The following is a 20393-nucleotide window of genomic DNA, read 5'->3' on the forward strand; positions in this document are numbered from 1 at the left end:
TCAATACAGTACAATACAACCTACTGTATATTTTATATATACTATATGTACTATTTTTTATTGTGTATTCTATATTGTGTGTATTGTATACTGTACATTGTATATTATTATTTGTATATTGTGATATGTGTAATTATGTGTATATTAGATATGTAAATTGTGATGTGTAAATCTGTTCATTGTAAATTGGTATATGTCTCATCATTGTCATGACTGCTATGTTGCTCGGAACTGCACCCAAGAATTTTAATTTGTCAAACTCCCACTTAGGCTTTGGGAAACATTTAATGTTACTTGAATTGCTGCTATATTAGTGCATTTCTGTCTTATTACTTTGGAAGGCTTTGTTTAGAAAATGTTAAAGGTGCAATATGTAAAATTTTTCATGTACTATTCGTCTTTTTTTTTTTGCCAATGTGTGAAAGGCTTTTAACGCAACTTTAAAAATGAGCCCTTCCCGGACTTCCTAGGTTGCCTATTAAATCCTGTAGACTGATTTTCATGCGAAGGATGCGGGTCGCTTTTGCCGGGAAAATCCAAAGGATGTGACGTTTATGCGCTCTCCCGAGAGTCATGCCTCAGACAGTAGCTTCTCTTCTGCTATTCAACAGCGACAACAAACAGTCTGCAACACTAGGCAACATTATCTTAGAGATGGAATCCAGCAAATGTCTGGCTCCCAGCACAACACTGACTCCTACACAAAAAAAACATTTATCTACAGAATCCCGTCTGGCTAAGCAGGAACGTGATCACGGTCGAGCAAAAACTAGAGTGAACATTGGCTGGGCGTTTGATTCCTGGAGGGACCTTCGTTCAGTTTTGGGGATCAAAACCGACCCTGAATTGGCATTCTTCTTATTGGACAGGTAAGCTTACATAACTGCAAAGCATATGAAATATAATGCCATAAGGATTGATCTGTGTCATTTTAGCTAACTTGATGCTAACGCTGGCAAATTGCAAGCTACCTTGCTTCGTAACTTTCAGATAATTTCAACAATCTTCTCTTTATACTAAAAGTCAGGTTAATGTCAATGTTAATCTGTATTTATTCAGCAAGGTAAACTACAATAACACATGAAATGAATGCTAGACAATGTTCAAGATAATGCAAAAATACCCATTCATTAGTGTAACATAACTTGGTTATACAGAAAATATATACAATCTATTTTTATAAAATAATAGCGCATCAATATATATAAAAATGGCAGTTGTGATGAAATCACATCAATACTGAATTGTGTCAACATATTTATAATGTACAGTCTATTTTATAAACAGCTACTGTCATCATCCACCAAATTTAGCTAACATCCATTGATAAAGCTGGCTAGCTAGCTAACGCCGACATAGGCTATCGTATAAATGCATTCAATGTATCATGCAAAGAAAAGTGATTACTTCAAACTACAGTCTCGCATAGTCAGACCTATATCCACAATTTGTTTTAGCCCTGTTCCAGCACTGGAGAGTCAAATATAATAAACAGTCTCAAAGTTTGTAGTAAAACAATCATAACTGTGTAATTCTAATAATGCTTCCTCATCTGTTAGTATGATGCCGGTGAATCACGTTCAGCATCTTTGTACGTTACGTCATTGTTTTGGTCGATGCTCATGTCCCTATGGGTTGTGTGCACGTGATCACGAGCAACAGGTAGATGGCTGCAGTTCACTTAACAGACACAGATGTCATTAATAACAAGGGTTTCTGAATATTACATACTGCACCTTTAATAAAGCATTATATTGTTACATATTGTAATGTTTTCTTTCCTAAGAAGGACATAAATGCATTTTGACAGGAAAATAATATTTAGTCAAATGTCAGCACTTTCAAAATCTGCGATTAATCAAGATTAACTACGAAAAATTATGCAATTAATCTCGATTCAAATTTTTTATTGACTGACAATACTAATATATATACTGTACATACAGTGCTGGGTAGATAACTTCTAAATTGTAACATGGTACTGATTGCAAATTGCATAACTAAAATTGCAGTCAGTAATGTAATACATTACAGTACATTTTGAGATAATCTAATCTGATTGCTTGAGGATTACTTTTGAATTACGTATGAATTTATTCTTGTTTATTTGATGTCACATGCATTTGAGTAGGATACGCTGGTAACATTTTGACAATATTCAATGCATTAAAGAAAACTTAATGGATCTTATGAGAATTGATCATTTTTCTTGTGTTTGTTTGTCATTTGTCTGTTTCTGAGTGTAATAAAAAAAGCACTTAAAATGTTCTTACTCTGGCAAGTTTGGCATTACAAATGGCATTCATGTGTGGTGACAGAGACCAATTATATTTCTGAACGAACATCACAAAAACAAAAGTCTCAAAAGATGACACAAAAGCGCATTCATGTACATTTTCGAAAATGATTAAAAAAGCAATTCACGAAAATAAAACTAACTTTACCACACTAATGCAATCAGTTCATCATTTATGTAAGGATTACCGCTCCATCTTAAGTGTAATTATGGGTGGTGGCTCGTACAGTATCAGGTCTGTGTGTGCAGACCCCCATTTGAAAAACACTCGAAGAATTAACAACCGCATATCAGTTGTAGACTGATTTTGAATGAAAAATGTCAAATATTTTAAAAGAATTAGATGAATCAATAAATGTAATTCATAAAAAGTAACTGTAATCTGTTTACAAGTATTTAAAAATGTAATTTAATCTAATTACAGTACTTGATTTTTTATAACCTGATTATGTAATACAGATTACATGTAATCTGTTACTACCCAATACTGTATATATGTATATGCACTTACTTTATTAGGAACACCTGTACACCTACTTATTCATGCGACTATCTAATCAGTCAATCGTGTGGCAGCAGTGCAATGCATAAAATCAGGCAGATATGGGTCAGGAGCTTCAGTTAATGTTCACATCAACCATCAGAATGGGGAAAAAATGTGATTTCAGTGATTTCGACCGTGGCATGATTGATGGTACCAGATGGGCTGGTTTGAGTATTTCTGTAACTGCTGATCTCCTGGGAACAGTCTCTAGAGCAGAGGTTTGATTTGATTTATGAATCTGTATCTATTGGTTTACTAATTTGCAGCTGCTCTGTAAAATGAATAAAAGTGCATAGGAATGTCCAGCGTTATGAACATGGAACTTGCGGGAATTATTAAAATTGTGCACAATACCTGCAGTCCCGTGCCGAATTTCAGGCCCTGCAAACTGTATTATATTAAAATGTTAAAGTTACCCTGGTTCCCCTCCTTTATGATTTAATTATATAAAAAACCATTACTCTGCAATCTGCAAAATTAATGCAATGAAAAGCTGCATCAATAGCATTTTTTTCCCCCTCGTCATATACGGCAAGGCTGGCCAAATTAAATGTCATCACGGGCCAACTTCGGCCCACGGGCCCTGGTTTGGGCATCTCTGCCCTAGAGTTTACTCAGAATGTTGCCAAAAACAAAAAACATCCAGTGAGTGGCAGTTCTGCAGATGGAAAGGCCTTGTTGATGAGAGAGGTCAACGGAGAACGGGCAGACTGGTTCGAACTGACATAAAACCTACGGTAACTCAGATAACCACTCTGTACAATTGTAGTGAGCAGAATAGCATCTCAGAATGCACAACACATTGAACCTTGAGGTGGATGGGCTACAACAGCAGAAGACCACATTGGGCACTTTTAGTAGAACCATAGTGTTCCTAATAAAGTGCTCAGTGAGTGTATATTAATTTAAATTAGCTTTAGTTCACCCTAAGAATGTCATCGTTTACCCTTATAGTTTCCCAAAGTCATACAAACCCATATCACTTTCTTTCTTCCATGTAACACAAAAGGAGATGTTAGGCAGAATGTTAGCCTCAGTCACCATGCACTTTCATTGGAAAAATTGTGCCAAACAGATTGTGTATTCCACATAAGAAAGAAAGTCATACAGGTTAAGAACAACAGTGAGGGTGGTTAAATTATGACAGAATTTTCATTTTTGGTGAACTGTCTCCATAAAAGTTTTGCCTAAAGTTTCCAAAATGATGGATGCAATCAATCTTGATGTTTTCAGTATTGTTTGGTAATTAAATGCTCTTTCATAATAATTGCCTCAGTATATAATGTTAGCGATTAGTCAAACTATGCAATATATAACTAACACTAAGTTGTTGAGCATTTTGGGGTGAAATAAATTTATTATCCGCAGTCTTTCTTTTAATTTTATACCCATTCAGAATTTCTTAGCATGATAATTAATCTTTGCCTCTATGTACATAATTCTCTGAGTAATCATGCTTGGTGACTGATTAATTTGTCATTAATAAATATTGTCTCTTTTGACTGTGGCCCTGTTCCCTCGGGAGCCAGGAATTGTGTAGCTGTGGTGACTGTTGTCACAGCGATTTGCATGACAGTGCTTGACGTATGTTTCTCAGTGATTTGCCAAGGGCAGCTAGTGGCCAGGTCTCCGAATGCTGAGAAAAGCATGGTGGCAGCTCTGTCTCTCACTCCATCATCATGTGCTCTGTGTGTGTGCTGTCATCAAATGAGTAACAAAGGAACATTCAAATCATGTTTTTCACACATCCACAAGCACCTTGAGGAAAGAATGGTCCCAGTGCTGTCATGTATTTCCAAGGGGAACGCTCATTGGTAACGGGTATTACAGATTGTCAGAGCTGTATCCTAAAGCCTCCCCAATTATATGGCACATGTCATACATAGCATTAATTCACATTCAAAGTCTACGCGTATTAAAAATCTGTTGAGCTGTCAAATGTATTAGTAATTTGGTGCAGAATTGTCATGCACACACTTAAAGAAAGCATGAGACTAGCCTTTTTTGTTATTTTTCTTGTTTCAGTAAACAGTTCTCCCTCTCATATCTCAATCTCATTTGATGCTGAATTAATCTGGCATCATGCACAGCTTCATATAATCTTATAGGAGAAACAGATGTTCAAATGGTTTATCAGATCATTGTTCAAATGGCAAAGTCAAATCTTGTGATTATTTGAGTTGTTATTGTGAGATATTATTAGTGTTTGTGTGCTGTTTTTATTTTATTATTTTGTTAGAAATTATTAGATGAATAAGGGAGATTCTTGATTCATTTTATGCTATACTGATTTTTTAAAATACTATTTAGTAGGAAAATAATATAGTACTGTTTCATAAGATGAAATAATCCATAATAATGAAATAAAGGATGTGCAAATAATTCATTTTGACACTTTTTATGCCAATATTTCCCTGGCACTTTCACTTATAATGTATAACAAATTATTATTATTATTATTTTATGGTTTAAAGTTGATTTGCTAAATCAGAGTTAAACTTTTTTATTATTTTTAAGAAGCTTATTAAGAAAATGCTTATGCAATGCACTTATTTTGAGTTTTTGAGCACATATAATTGTGAGCATAATTTAGGGGCAGGGTTAAGTTGTGGGTTACTTTTAGTAGCTTTACACAACAGTAGTCAAAAGTCTGTCCCTATTTAATATTACAATTATTTTTAAGAAGTTGTTTAATGATTATTAAGCAAAGCACTGTTTTTGAGTTGATATAATTGTATTTATTATTAAAGAAAGCATTTATTGATTTATTTTATGTGTGTTTTCTGTGCAAGTTTGTGTATTATTTATTAAATAAATTGACTGATTTTAGTGTACATTTTTAGTGGAAACTTTATTACATTTGAAAACAAAACAAAAATTAAAGGTGCACTCAGTAACTTTGTTGTTTGTGTCATCTTGGACTTACACTGACACCCAGCGGCTTGGATGCAGCATCATTCAAAATCAATAGTTTTCAGTTTCAGATGCCATTTAAAAAATGTACTATTCACTTTCAGTCATGATTAATTTAATCCTTGGGTGAAAGTGTTAAATAACATAACGGTTATTGAGATTAAGAGAGTAATATTTGGCTGGTAATGTGATCATAACATTCATGAGTGGACCCTCTCCATGTCAAATTAAACAGCTTTTATAACGTTACTGATATGACTGGACTCTTCATCTCATGTGAGTGCTCATGACTTTATACATATTTTTCAAAATTACAATTCATTTCTTTAATTGTAAATATTTTAGTGAGGAATAAAATTACTGAGTGCACCTGTAAGTTTTAAATTTGCCATTAAAATTTGGCCAAATACTACTCTCTTAATCTCAATAACCGTCCTGTTATTTGACCTGTTATTTTTTTATTTTAGTTTTTTAGTTTGTCATTTAAAAAGTTACAAATATTCTCATTAATTGCAGTGCTAATGAAACATGTTTTTGAAATGGAGAGCAGCACAGTGAGGTTTGTTGGGTGCTGTGAAGGCAGACTGTCACTGTCTGTGTTTATGACTATTGACTGACCTGAACAGTGAGACAGAGGGCAGGCTGGGTGTGGGCCATCGGCCTCAGACAGTCTTTCCTGTTCTCTACATATAAAACACTGCAGACGTGCGTCAAGAGATGCCTGCTTTGGGTGGACAGTGTGCCTTCTCCTTTCCTCAATATCCAGGACAACATAATGTTGTTGACACAGTGCTGACTTCTGATCTTATACTGAGAAATCAGATGCTACCTAAACATACAGATCTGTTGAGAGAGATTTCCATAAAATACAAAACGTAATAATATTAACAGGGCTTTTTTATTTCTAGGCTTGAATTTTAAAGATTTGCCCACCTGAATTTCACTACTAACAAGTAACCAACTGAATCAATTCTAATTAAACATTTTAATTCAACTGTATTTGTATGGTATTGTACTTTTCACAATGCAAATAATTCTTAAAGCAGAAACTTTTATTTATTTATAACATTACATGGATCTCAGGTTATTCTGTGGTAGTTGAGGCTTGTGTTTGTGTGGGCTTACCTATAGTTTGGGGACAGTTGATGGTCTTCTAATTTAAGCTAAATCCAATTAAACCTCCCTTTGGGGACATTCGGGAACGTCACTGACTGGTAAAACAATTCATGAAGCAAATCATTTATTTTAAAATAAATAAAAAAATGCAAAAAAGTTTTAATTTAGTGGCAGGGTTAAGTTGTGGGTTACTGTTAGTAGTGTTATATTTCAGTAGTCAAAAGTTTAAGGCATGTCCCCATTTAAATGGCTAAGTATATGTCTCTGTGTTCGAAAGAGTTTTAAGTGCAGTGGGAGTCTGTGCAGGTTGCAGTGAAGATGTGTCTGAGGGGAATCGGTGAGATAGCTCAGGATTTAAGCCTGCTCTTAGTCTGCCATCTCAGTGAGGAAAGCCTTGGCAGATTATCCTCAAACTGACAGCAACCAAAATAGAATGAGCCTGCTTTTCTTTGTGTGTGTGTGTGTGTGTGCATGTTGCCCTTTTTCTTAGTCTCTCTCTGTGTCTCTTGCTCTCCCACTCAGCTTGCCTCCTGCTGTCATTTTTGTTTTATTCTTTTTTTCTCCTATCCTTACTTGGCTTTTGGCCTCCTTATTGTATTATCAATCTTCAGTGTCTTTGGGTAAGTGTGTCTGAATGTTTGCATGTGAGTGAGTGACTGCACCCCATTGATTTGTGGAGAGATGGCCTCCAAATCCACCATTGGCTCAGCACAAATTTTTATGTTTTAAAGAGCATCCAGCAAATTCTACACACAATGTAGCTGTCTTTATACTGGCGCCCCCACAATATGTCTTATTTATAGCTCTATTGACAATCCTAAATATTCACATAGCAAGAAATCCCAAGGCTGAATTACAGAAAATGACATGTTGTTATTAAAAGGTCTTTTCAGACCACCATGAGCGAACGCTCCCCGTGACCTGGAGTGATAATAAGCCCTTGGTCTGTTTGTGTCTGTAATTTACAGTACTTTTGTTTTGAAAATAACGCACTTTTGTTTTATTGCTACACACAAAAACCTTTTAAGTTTTGCGATAAGACTAATGTAAATCCTAATGTAGATCCTTGATGTCAGGCAGCTCCTATACAAGTGACTTCAGGTCACTGACTTTTGGATATGTGTCAAGTCCCGGGTTCAGAAAAACACATTGACAATGCTGTAACAAATGGTGGTTACGTTTTCAGCAGTACTGCTACAGCAGTAACTCTGTAAGGAGGCCTTCTGCATAAACCTGCTGACCCTGCAGAGGAATGACATGCCTGTCTGACTGTAATAAGCCCCCCATAGGGGCTAGATGTGGGGGCCAACTCTCTCTCACCTTCCTAGAACATTTCCAGCTGCTGGCTGGCCTCTCTGCATATTGGCTCTGAAATTGTGTCAAATCTCTCTACTTTGACTCGATAGTATTCGATTTGCTAAATGCAAATTAAAATAATCATGTAAGAAATTATCAAATACGTTGGCTCTCTGAGGCTTCTTTGTTTTCTCGGTTCACACAGATGAGTAAAGCCAGGTTAGTTGGGACAGTGGGCAGACAGCCATGGGGGAAGGGCTTTTTTTCGTTGCAGGCTTTAGTAATACTATCCGTTTCAAAATTTAAATGGAGCTTCCTGCTTCATAATCATCACCTCCTTTAAGGGTATTTAAAGAAACTTTATAATACGGAGCATGTTTGGTTTCAAGAGAACTTATGTTGAAAGAATTTGAGGATATCTTGGATAGGGGGGGGGAATGTCAACCTAAAAATGTGCTTCATGTGGTAACATCTAAATTAACTGGTTTGATTCAAGTCAAAAATATTTGTGAACATGTCTGAATCACCCTGAATACATGAAGTTACACCGACAAAACAAATTTTAAGGGTTAGATCAAGTAGAAATATCTCCTTTAAGGTAACAATGGCAGGTTAACAATGCAGAATAGATGATTAGCAAGGATAAAAATGTCTAAAATAGTAAACCTTTTCAAAATTTTGCATGTGAATATGTTCATTTCTAATTAATAATCATTAATAATTACTATTAACAATAATTAAATTGTTAATCAAAATATTAATAAAAAACTAATTAAATGCATAATAATTAAAACTAACTAAATGTTATGAGCCATGTTTTGAATAATTTAAGATATTCTGAAATCTATTAGATAATTTACAGATTATGTTACAGTTTATTTTATCAATAAAATGTGGTTAATTTAAATGAAAATGATCAATTAATGATTTTATGATCATTCTGAGAAAATGTACAGCAGTCATTCCTCAACCTTCGGTCTTACCAAGTAATTATGATTTGTAAGACAACATATTTAACCACTGGCAAAGATAAGGATCTGTTTTGCATTTGTGCGTATTTATGTGTTCCATCTTTGTTTACTTAATGCGTTCTGTTTGACTGTGGTCACGGGGCAATTCCAGGGCACCTTTGTTTTCTTTCAGAGGGGGTAATAAACCCACAACTACATTCATTTAGTTTTAATATCCTCTGCTTCTCGTTTCTTCTTACTAATCATTACTGATGTTGCTTTGAACTGTTTTGTTTTTATGACTTCTGAAGACCCCGCATTCGTTAGCATGAAACCACAGCGCACAGTATCTCCTTCTAATTATTTATTGCTTTTATTAGCCACATTAATATCACTTTAATATTTTCAGGGTGTTGCTATAGAAACTAAAAACTGCTTTTTTGCTTTTAGATTTAAAGCATACATTTGTGTATACTTTCTGTCATGTGTTCTCTCTCTCCTTCTCCCTGTCAGGCTTGAGGAAACAAGCGGTCAGCTATTTTTCTTAACCGCCAAGTGTAAGTCTCTATAAACATATACAAATCTTGTCTCAATTTAAAAGTTTCAGTTCAACTCCAACTGTTTTTTTTGTTTTTGTGTGTGTGTGTTTCTCCTTTTCTCTCCTGCAGTACATAACAATTCATCAAAGCTGGGATTAAAATTTTGTGAAGGAGCAGCTTTGACTGCTGGAAGACTTAAGCGTATTAGCTTTAAAAACCAAGATGGGAGTTTCAAGTGATGTATGGCAGACTTCAAAGATGTTTTAATCTGTCAGTAGGCATGCTCTTGTACAGGCTATTTATATTAAGACACAGAGTCTCTTTTACCTGCACATCGTAATCAGTGGTTTCTCTGGTTAAACTGAGCCTGATACTGTTAACCAGTTATTAAACAGCTGCACTTCCTCTGTATTTTTACAAGTTTTCTTACTGGTCTTCAGTGGTACAGCATGTACTGATTATAAAGTGTTTATATCCTTTGTCACATAATTTGATGGTTCAATGGCCGTAACTGCACTTCTAAATCTGTTTATGTGGTTTTAACACATATACATTGATTCTAAAATGTATCTGGACACTTGAACCAGACATAAAATGTGAATTTCATTACATTAATTAACAGAATATCAAACTAAGTGGCATTAATTTTAAAGAAATCTTATTTTAAAGACTTTTCAAGCAAAACTCAAAAATAAGTTTGTTCAGGTCCTTTTTGGTTGTCAAACGTTTGTGGAACAAGTCCATAGTTAACGTGATGAACTACACGTGTGCTAGGACACTTGTTTGAACTTTAGGGGAACTGACTTCCACCAAATATGAACTTCTGAACTTTCTTTATGAAAGAAATTGTAAAAACAGTTAAGAAAAGTGAAGTTAGTTCTTATTAGTTGTAACTGCTCCCAATCTGTCTGATAAATGTGACTGGACAAGCTTAATTTCAAGTTTATTCTCTCAGGTTCAAGAGCATCCAGAGCAGAGTAATGTCAGCTCTAAGACCTCAAAGCAGGCTTTATATCATCATTAGAAGAAATATTGTCATTCATTACAAAGTCCAAATGTAAAATTACCTTTGTATGGCCATGATATGAAATGTTCCATTTATTATCTCAGAACAGAAGTAGGACAGCCCCTTTCTTAAGGCCTTTGCACAACTGAGTGAATGATTGCCTTTAGCACATTCATGCCTTTACAATAGGTGGCACTAATCGATAAGCAATTTTACCCCGGTACGGTGGGTGGCACAAAGCACCTTTCACCTGATCTGCCCTTTGTCCATCATGGATGAGTAGAATTACTCGACAAGTTCAATAGTAAACAACCATGGAATCACAATAAAACAAGAAAGCGTGTTCTCTAGCGAGCAGATCGATAAAATAAAAACACACCTCTCAAACTGCAGCAGTGATGAAGAGTGTGCTGTTGGTTTGCTCAACGAGAAATAAAATATTCGAGACACTTTCACAAACTACAGTGCATCCGGAAAGTATTCACAGCGCTTCACTTTTTCCACATTTTGTTATGTTACAGCCTTATTCCAAATTGGATTACATTCATTATTTTCCTCAAAATTCTACAAACAATACCCCATAATGACAACATGAAAGAAGTTTGTTTGAAATCTTTGCAAATGTATAAAAAATTTAAAAAACGAGAAAAAAACAAAAAAATCACCTGTACATAAGTATTCACTGCCTTTGCTCAATACTTTGTTGAAGCACCTTTGGCACCAATTACAGCCTCAAGTCTTTTTGAGTATGATGCTACAAGCTTGGCACACCTATTTTTGGGCAGTTTCTCCCATTCTTCTTTGCAGGACCTCTCAAGCTCCATCAGGTTGGATGGGGAGCATCGGTGCACAGCCATTTTCAGATCTCTCCAGAGATGTTCAATCGGGTTCAAGTCTGGGCTCTGGCTGGGCCACTCAAGGACATTCACAGAGTTGTCCCGGAGCCACTCCTTTGTTATCTTGTCTGTGTGCTTAGGGTCGTTGTCCTGTTGGAAGATGAACCTTCGCCCCAGTCTGAGGTCCAGAGCGCTCTGGAGCAGGTTTTCATCAAGGATGTCTCTGTACATTGCTGCATTCATCTTTCCCTCGATCCTGACTAGTCTCCCAGACCCTGCCGCTGAAAAACATCCCCACAGCATGATGCTGCCACCACCATGCTTCACTGTAGGGATGGTATTGGCCAGGTGATGAGCGGTGCCTGGTTTCCTCCAGACATGATGCTTGCCATTCAGGCCAAAGAGTTCAATCTTTGTTTCATCAGACCAGAGAATTTTGTTTCTCATGTTCTGAGAGTCCTTCAGGAGCCTTTTGGCAAACTCCAGGCGGGCTGTCATGTGCCTTTTACTGAGGAGTGGCTTCTGTCTGGCCACTCTACCATACAGACCTGATTGGTGGAGTGCTGCAGAGATGGTTGTTCTTTTGGAAGGTTCTCCTCTCTCCACAGAGAAATGCTGGAGCTCTGTCAGAGTGACCATCGGGTTCTTGGTCACCTCCCTGACTAAGGCCATTCTCCCCCGATCGCTCAGTGGTTCCAAACTTCTTCCATTTATGGATGATGGAGGCCACTGTGCTCATTGGGACCTTCAATGCTGCAGAAATTTTTCTGTACCCTTCCCCAGATCTGTGCCTCGATACAAGCCTGTCTCGGAGGTCGACAGACAATTCCTTGGACTTCATGGCTTGGTTTGTGCTCTGACATGCACTGTTAACTGTGGGACCTTATATAGACAGGTGTGTACCTTTCCAAATCATGTCCAATCAACTGAATTTACCACAGGTGGACTCCAATCAAGTTGTAGAAACATCTCAAGGATGATCAGTGGAAACAGGATGCACCTGAGCTCAATTTTGAGTGTCATGGCAAAGGCTGTGAATACTTAATTACATGTGATTTGTTTTCGTTTTTTTATTTTTAATACATTTGCAAAGATTTCAAACAAACTTCTTTCACGTTGTCATTATGGGGTATTGTTTGTAGAATCTTTCTGAATTTTGAATTTAATCCATTTTGGAATAAGGCTGTAACATAACAAAATGTGGAAAAATTGAAGCGCTGTGAATACTTTCCAGATGCACTGTATTTCAGTTCACCTGCTGGACAAGTGGACTGACAGTATTATCATGTAGACACAATCTGAGGGGTGATTAGAACGAATATAGTGTAAAAAAATTATATTAAAAATTTTAAAACATGTTATCAATTGGAACAATACTGATTGTAACTTATTGCCTTGTACATCCTCTTGTAATATACATTTGCTCAGAACCCTGCATGTTACGAATTAAACATGACGACATCTAGGCGCTCCAAGAGTCTATAAATGCACACAACAAAACACAAATCCCAACCAACATCACAACGTTTTTGGTATACAAAGGCACTTTGATACAAAGACATTTATAGAGAGTGCATTGCAAGTCACATCAATAGTATTAATATTATTAATATATGGTGAAGAAAAACACTCAAGGTCCATAAAGATATTTATTAAAAAAAGTGATACAAAGGCAAACATAACACAATATACAGTATGTCATATTAAAGAGAACTCACGTAAGATTAAATGCTAAGGCAAAAAAATGCAGCAATATGGAATACATTATGAAGACAATCCACGTAAGATTAGACATTTTTTATTTTTTTTAAAGGGTATGCAAGGCAGTGATGCAGCAATCTCATTTACATGTTTAGAGAACTCATATGAGTATAAATGTTTCAGCTTTTAAGGCATTTGGTGCAAATTAAATTCACATCCTCACTGCTGGATCAGAATTTCTTCCTCAAGTTACTTCCACGTTTAATGTCGTTGATCAAAACAACTTTCTGTGCTTTAGCGCCACCAGTTGCACAGGTTTTGGTAACTGTAGCAGCTCCTGATGCTAATATTTTATTGGTCAGGGCATTTCATTGCCAGGTGATTAAAAAAAAAAAAAAAAAAAATCGACACACTGCAAAATAAAAAACTCGTTTTTTCAACACACAAATGTTCATAACTGGTGTGAATGGCTCCATTGGAGTACACTGTTTCTATTGCGGCCTTTACAATTCTAAAAACATAAATAATGAAATTAATATGTTCTATTAAATCTATTCATATGTTAATATATATATATATATATATATATATATATATATATATATATATATATATATATATATAAATTTCTTATAAATATATTGTGTAGGGATTTTTTTCCCTCTCTTTCTCCCTTGCCATCCCAATACTTTGAACTGAGTATCTCCTTGTGGATTGGCAAACACAGTAGAGCAAAAGAGCAGTGCTCTCTATTAACATGCTCATGCTTGAAGTGATTTTTCCACTTCAAAATTATTCATTTGTATGTCTGGAGCTGTCCTTTTCTCATTGACATGACTTTATTAGTAGCCTATTACAGTAGTTTATAAAAAATACAATTTAGATAGAACACAAATACTGATAGATGGTTCTCTTTGATTATGCCTTTATTTACTACAGTAATGTACTGCAAAATCATGATCAAAACAACTTATTTTCTACTGCACAGTTAAATAAAAGTTTTAAGAACTGTTGGAAGTAACGCCAGTGTGATTCTTTGAGCTGAACATTGCTGTGTTCGTCGAGACAGTGACGTCACTCTTCCTCATTTAAAGTGAAAATGTGATGGTGATTTCATGCATCAAGGAGGAATCTGAATGTGTTTTCTGTGCTTGGTTAAAAATAGCAGATAACAGTTCTTTCCAGATCCAGAAATAGGTTATCTGGAATTGGATTCCAAGCCTAGCAGCACTTTCCATTTAAACAACCAAATATGCAGGACATGCATCACCATGTCAGATTAAGAGTGCTACTTTTAAACAGACCAGGAGCCTTATCACCTTTACAAGATGTCCTGACTTAGAACAGGACAGCTCTGGATCATATGTATGACATAATAGGCTATACAAAAAAGAAATAAAAAAAATAATAATTATGTAGAATAAAAAAAAAATAAATTCATCATTTCATTGAAATTGAATGGTTTTACAGATTGATTAGTTGCATGCAAAAAAAATAGTATACTAAAATAAAATACAAGTCATAATTGTTGCTTTTATTTTTCTTTTTTCTCAAGAACCACTAGATTTTTCAGTGATCTGCACCACATAGTTCTCTTATATATTTATTATGCACAAAATATTATTTCATTGCCTTGAACCTGTATATTTGCAATACTGCATCGGTTGAATTTTCTCCTCGAACATAATTATGTCAATAAAGATTTTCTAAAAATCGTTAAAAGAAAAATAACAGTCCTTGATTGGAATTTACTGCCTCATAAAACAGTTTTACTGTTGTTCATTTTTTCTTTAATTAGATCATATGATGCATAAGGACAAACAGATGATTTGTTTAATTAATTTAGAAACTGCTGGACTAATTTTGTTTTTAAATCAATTACATTTTGTAACTGTTAGGGAAAGGAGGCGGCGGGAACCGGCTGAGCAGTCAACATAAACTTTTAATGAAACAAAGGAACTTAAACATAACATAAAACACACAGACAGCGCGGCCGTATGCGTCTCTCTCTCTCTCTCTCTCCCTGGCGTCCCCGGCTCTTCCTTTATCTCTCTCCCACTGATTTTGCAACTCAGCGCCGGGTGTGCATCCCCATGGTCTCCTGCTCGTAACAAATTTAATTAAAGTTTACCTAAAATTCCCTTCAAAAAGGTTTAAATTATTATAGATCATATACAGATACGCATATGTGTAACAGTTCACAGAAAACAACAAAGTATTTTTTGTTCTTTCAGTGGATGCTCTCTTAATTTGGAAATGTTCAAGGACATTAGAGATCTGCTCTCTTGTGCCTAAATGCCAAATCCTACTGTATATCCACACACACACACTTAGTGTATATACTATAAGGGTGCTGTGTGTGTGGTAGCGGCTGTGTGGCTTTGATCTGTGCATTTCCCTTGTCCTTTATCAAAAAAAAGCCTGAGAGGCAGAGTGTGTTAAGTGTGTGCAAATTTCTTTGTCTGTTCTTCCTTTCCTCCCGTCCGTTCTTGTATTATAAGAGTCTTTATTATGTAAGGCAGAAATTGAGGAAAAACGGGAGGGTGGGTTGGAGGGAGCTCTCCTGTTATGAATATAGGAGGCAGGTTCCCACACACAGAACAATGTGTTAGCCAAGCGAGGCGGCATTGTCATGAGTGGTGCGTTCCAGCAAGAACTACACCATGCTGGAAGTCACCATCTGCAGGCAACAGGATCGAACCGAAGAGTTGCAAATTATGTAATTGGCTCATGTGTCTGAAAACATACTACTGCACAGAGCATGTGTGTGCTTGCTATTTAATGTATAAAATTAAAGAAATAGTTCACCCAAAAATAAGTGAACTATTCTGTTATTATTACTCACCCTAATGTTGCTCCAAATGCATATGACACACTTTCTTCCGTGCAACATAAAAGGTGAATTTTTAAAACATTTTAAGGTTTGAGGATGATTTATGGAGTGTATTAATTATTTGATTTGAGACTGTATAATGACTCAAATTTCATTCTGTGGATCACATAATCTGATCGAATGGCTTCAGAAGACTTGAAATACAGTGCACGAGTCGTGTCGTTTACTTTTACTGTAGTTGTATGGTGGTTTTTGTCCTTTTTCGAGCCTGACAGATAGGAGTCACTATTTACTTTAATTATATTGCACATAAGCCCGTGAATACTTTTTAAAAATTCACCTTGTGTGTTCCACGGAAGAAAGAAAGTCATACAGATTTGGAGTGACATTATGGTTTGAAAATAAGATTTCAAAATAAGTAACTTTTAAAATAAGAATTTTTATTTTGGGGTAAACTATTCCTTCAGCTTAGCTTTTTTTTTCTTCTCTTTTTTCTAAATCCCTCTGAGCTGAGGTTGTGAATAAAGCTGAACTCAAGTCATAATGCAGCAGATGTGCTGATGGAGGGGCAAACGCAGAGTCAGAGGAAATTACATATGGTCTCGGCCAAGTTCAAATGCACTTTCCCCCTCGTCCCTCCTCTTCCCTTCCTGCCATTCTTCTCATTGCACAAACGGCCGTCAGCTAAGTATGCGTTCATTCATTGTGCACGGCAGGGGGTCCCTCACTTCAAACTGGCACATTTAAAAGAGGGCTGTGAAGTCCCATGGAGTCCCCTGAGCCATGAGCGGAGCAGACAGGCGTGACCGGGTCGGCAGACATCAAAGTGGCTTGAATCCTGCCCCTCCATCCTGTCCACACCGTGCCCAGCCGACCTCTCCGCCAACCTTGCCGAACCCACCCAGAACAGCCTTCATTAGGATACCATTACTTTTATGTCCATTCATAGACATACCTTACAACCAGGCCCAGACAAAAATTACTAGCAAGCATTATCCCACTTCGGACATTTTAGCATTAATTCAAACATTTTTACTTTTCCCTGAGGTGCTATTGATAACACGTTGCACTAACAATCTCTGAAACATGGGTTCTGCTCCCATGGAAACCAGGAAGTAATCGTGTTCACATAATCAGTTGTGAGTGTCATTCAAAAGGTTGCATTTTCGCTCTAAAAGTAAAATTTAGCTCCACTGACACTTAGTTTAAGGGTTTGGCTTAGGGAGTAGAGTTAATCAAATATCCATTCTTGTTGACTGTTTTACATAATTTACAACAACAACAAAAAACAATTGCTTTTGCCGACTGGAAACTGGTCAACAACACTTCCAGCTTTGGCCACTGGGGGCAGTTGTTCAAATTTCGTTAAGCATAGTCGGATTTCAGCAGCACCTTTGACCTCCTGTTGCAGAATTTACAGTATGATCAGTCAAGGACAGTGTTTCCCAAACTTTTTTGCCATAAGTACCCCCACAGCACCATCACTAAGGCTAAAGTACCCCTTCATTAAAAAAAACAAAGATGTGTACCAAAGACTACAGTTTGTCATGTAACATTATCATAATAATCAACTATATTGCAGGTCTGTTTTTAGTTATAATATTAATTTTGCTTACATAGTAAAGAAATTGTCTTTTACTATAGCTAATGCTGTTAATTATACAAAGGACCTTCTAACTTTATACATTACCAAATATGAATAATACTAATTTTAAATTTTTTATTTTTTCATTAGATTTTTAACTCTTTCATAAGTACCGTCACACATATGTGATGGTTAATAACTGGCCCCTGCAGAGTAGCATTACACATATGTGTTACACAGCAAATTACTTTACAAGCTGCCAGATTCAAATCAGCTTTCGTGCAAACACACAGATGTGCTGAACAAGCACCTGTTATTCATATTCGCACAAATATTGAATTATACAGTCTTTCAAGCACATACGTTTATTTTACACTCCAAATGGTCACCAATGTACCACGATAAAAAGTTTACAGCTCATATACGCAGTCAACACATCAAACGCAATCATCCGATGCGTGAGGCCATGTTTGTTTACATTAGTGGTTATGCGATTGTCATTTGTCACAAACAGCTACTCGGTCTTTTCAAGCATATGATACATTTATTTTATGTTACAGACAGCCAAATTGTCACCAAAGTACCACGATATCAGTTTATTCTTAGTCAACACAGCGTGGTTATCCCATGCATGCAGCCTCTCCTTATTAGATGGACATGCGGTTGTCATTCACACAAACAGCGACTCAAACAGTGTTTTCAAGCATATGATATGTTTGTTTTCTGAAACAGACAGCCAAACTATCACAGAAGCACCACGATAACAGTTTAGAAACTCAGTCAACACATAATAGCGATAATCCTGCACGCTCTACGCGGCCGTCTGTTTACATTAGGTGACGATGCGTTTGACACACACACACACACAATGTCTGAAATTTCAAACAGTGCACAGACAAACTGTACTCCTTATATTATTTGTCTATTTATTTTTATAACTATATATAAACAAAAGAAATAAAACTATACAGTACAGTAGACATAACCAGTTTTTGTTTACCATGGTATACAGTATTTGTATTTTATTATATTATTATTATTATTTTTAAATGACAATAAATCAAGAATTCAACAAATGATTTATCTACATTCTGCCCCCCTCTACCAGCTGTGCAGTCACGCACAGAAATATCTCACTCTGGGGGGCACTGCAGGGGAATTTAGACCCTACTAAATTCCATGTATTTTATCAATAAATATGATGTCTTGAAATTGCATATATTATATTGCATAATTTTTTTTATTTACATGTTCATTGTAAACATGCATAGTTTGTACTTTTTACAATTATTTACATTGTTATGTAGAAAAAGAGCTAAAACGGTACTGTCTCTTTAAAACTACTGGCAGTTTGGTCAGTGAGCGCTTGACCAGTTGAAGCCCCAGCATGACTGCTGTGTGAATTTTCCATTCCCCTTTTTGATTTGTAACTAATAGCCCCTAATAAACATGCAAAAAAAGTTAGACCAAATAGTTTTCCTGAAAATCAATGTACACATAAGTGGACAGTGGGACTAAGTTGTGAAATTTTAAATAATACCAAGCTATAGAAAGTCAGATTTTTTTTTATTAAATTGTTCATTGTTTCCAGGAGTGTTGGTTATTCATGTTTTTGAGACGTTACAGACATTACATCAGAAAGTAGCAAAAATAATTCTGATTCAAAGTAATGGCCAGCATCATCCAATCACTGCCAACCATGTTAAAATAAAAGTTTGCATGAAAAAGTCTGAATCTATGTACTGATTACCACTGTCCCATATCTGCCAACCATGTTGAGTGGCCTAAACATCATCTGCAGCCTGAAACTGAACTTTTTACTGAATGTTAGGATTGAATGCACTTGGCTGCATAAAAAAGCTATATGATGCTCTCTTGCTCACTAATTAAGGATTGACTTATCCTCCAGTGTGCTGTCTGTCTGCACTGGTTTAAGAACAGTTTGAAATGCACCTTATTTTCATCCTAACATACAGCCTCTGAAAGCAACATTTTGTAGCTTATGGATGCATTCATTGATTCTCAATGTGATATAAGGAAAATGAGCCTATAGTCCACGTACATGGTCATTGTGTTTAACAGCATGCCATTTCGGTTTATATGAAATTAAATTAGGCATAGCCTACAGTGAAGCCAAAATGTAACATCCATGCATGTGGATGAGGGGTCTCAGGCAGGGGCGTTTTTAGAGTTTGAAGAGACTAGGGGCTTAGCCCAGACGCAGACCCACCGCTCCCCAAGCGCAAAATACAGCTAAATGCATTACTGATAAATTGCATGTTCTGGAGGAACACTTTATTCCATTTCAGTAACAACTCCTGTTTAGGGTAGATACAGGAGTTGTCTACCCTATTCTGTTAATACACACCATACTCTTTGTCTTTCATGGTGTCTACATCATATTTTACTAATTGTTGTCTGTCTCTGTGTCTTTCCTGGTGTCTCCATCATATTGTACTATTTGTTGTCTGTCTGTTTTTCCTGGTGTCTCCCTCATATTGTACTCTTTGTTGTCTGTCTGTTTTTCCTGGTGTCTCCCTCATATTGTACTCTTTGTTGTCTGTCTCTCTCTTTCCTTGTGTCTCCATCATATTGTACTCTTTGTTGTCTGTCTGTTTTTCCTGGTGTCTCCCTCATATTGTACTCTTTGTTGTCTGTCTCTCTCTTTCCTTGTGTCTCCATCATATTGTACTATTTGTTGTCTGTCTGTCTTTCCTGGTGTCTCCCTCATACTGTACTCTTTGTTGTCTGTCTGTCTGTCTTTCCTGGTGTCTCCAT

General features: G+C 36.2%; 1 long non-coding RNA gene across 2 annotated transcripts in view; it reads left to right on the forward strand.

Annotated features, from left to right (window-relative positions):
• Window positions 1-10156, forward strand: part of LOC127421784 (uncharacterized) — a 29068-nt gene extending 18912 nt beyond the window's left edge. For both annotated transcript variants that reach the window (XR_007894096.1, XR_007894095.1), the window contains exons 3-4: window positions 9629-9672; window positions 9784-10156. This is a non-coding gene — a long non-coding RNA (uncharacterized LOC127421784). The remainder of the gene's footprint in view (window positions 1-9628; window positions 9673-9783) is intronic.
• Window positions 10157-20393: the final 10237 nt, after the last annotated feature.

Source organism: Myxocyprinus asiaticus, chromosome 31, assembly GCF_019703515.2.
Source record: "Myxocyprinus asiaticus isolate MX2 ecotype Aquarium Trade chromosome 31, UBuf_Myxa_2, whole genome shotgun sequence".
Lineage (NCBI taxonomy): Eukaryota > Metazoa > Chordata > Actinopteri > Cypriniformes > Catostomidae > Myxocyprinus > Myxocyprinus asiaticus.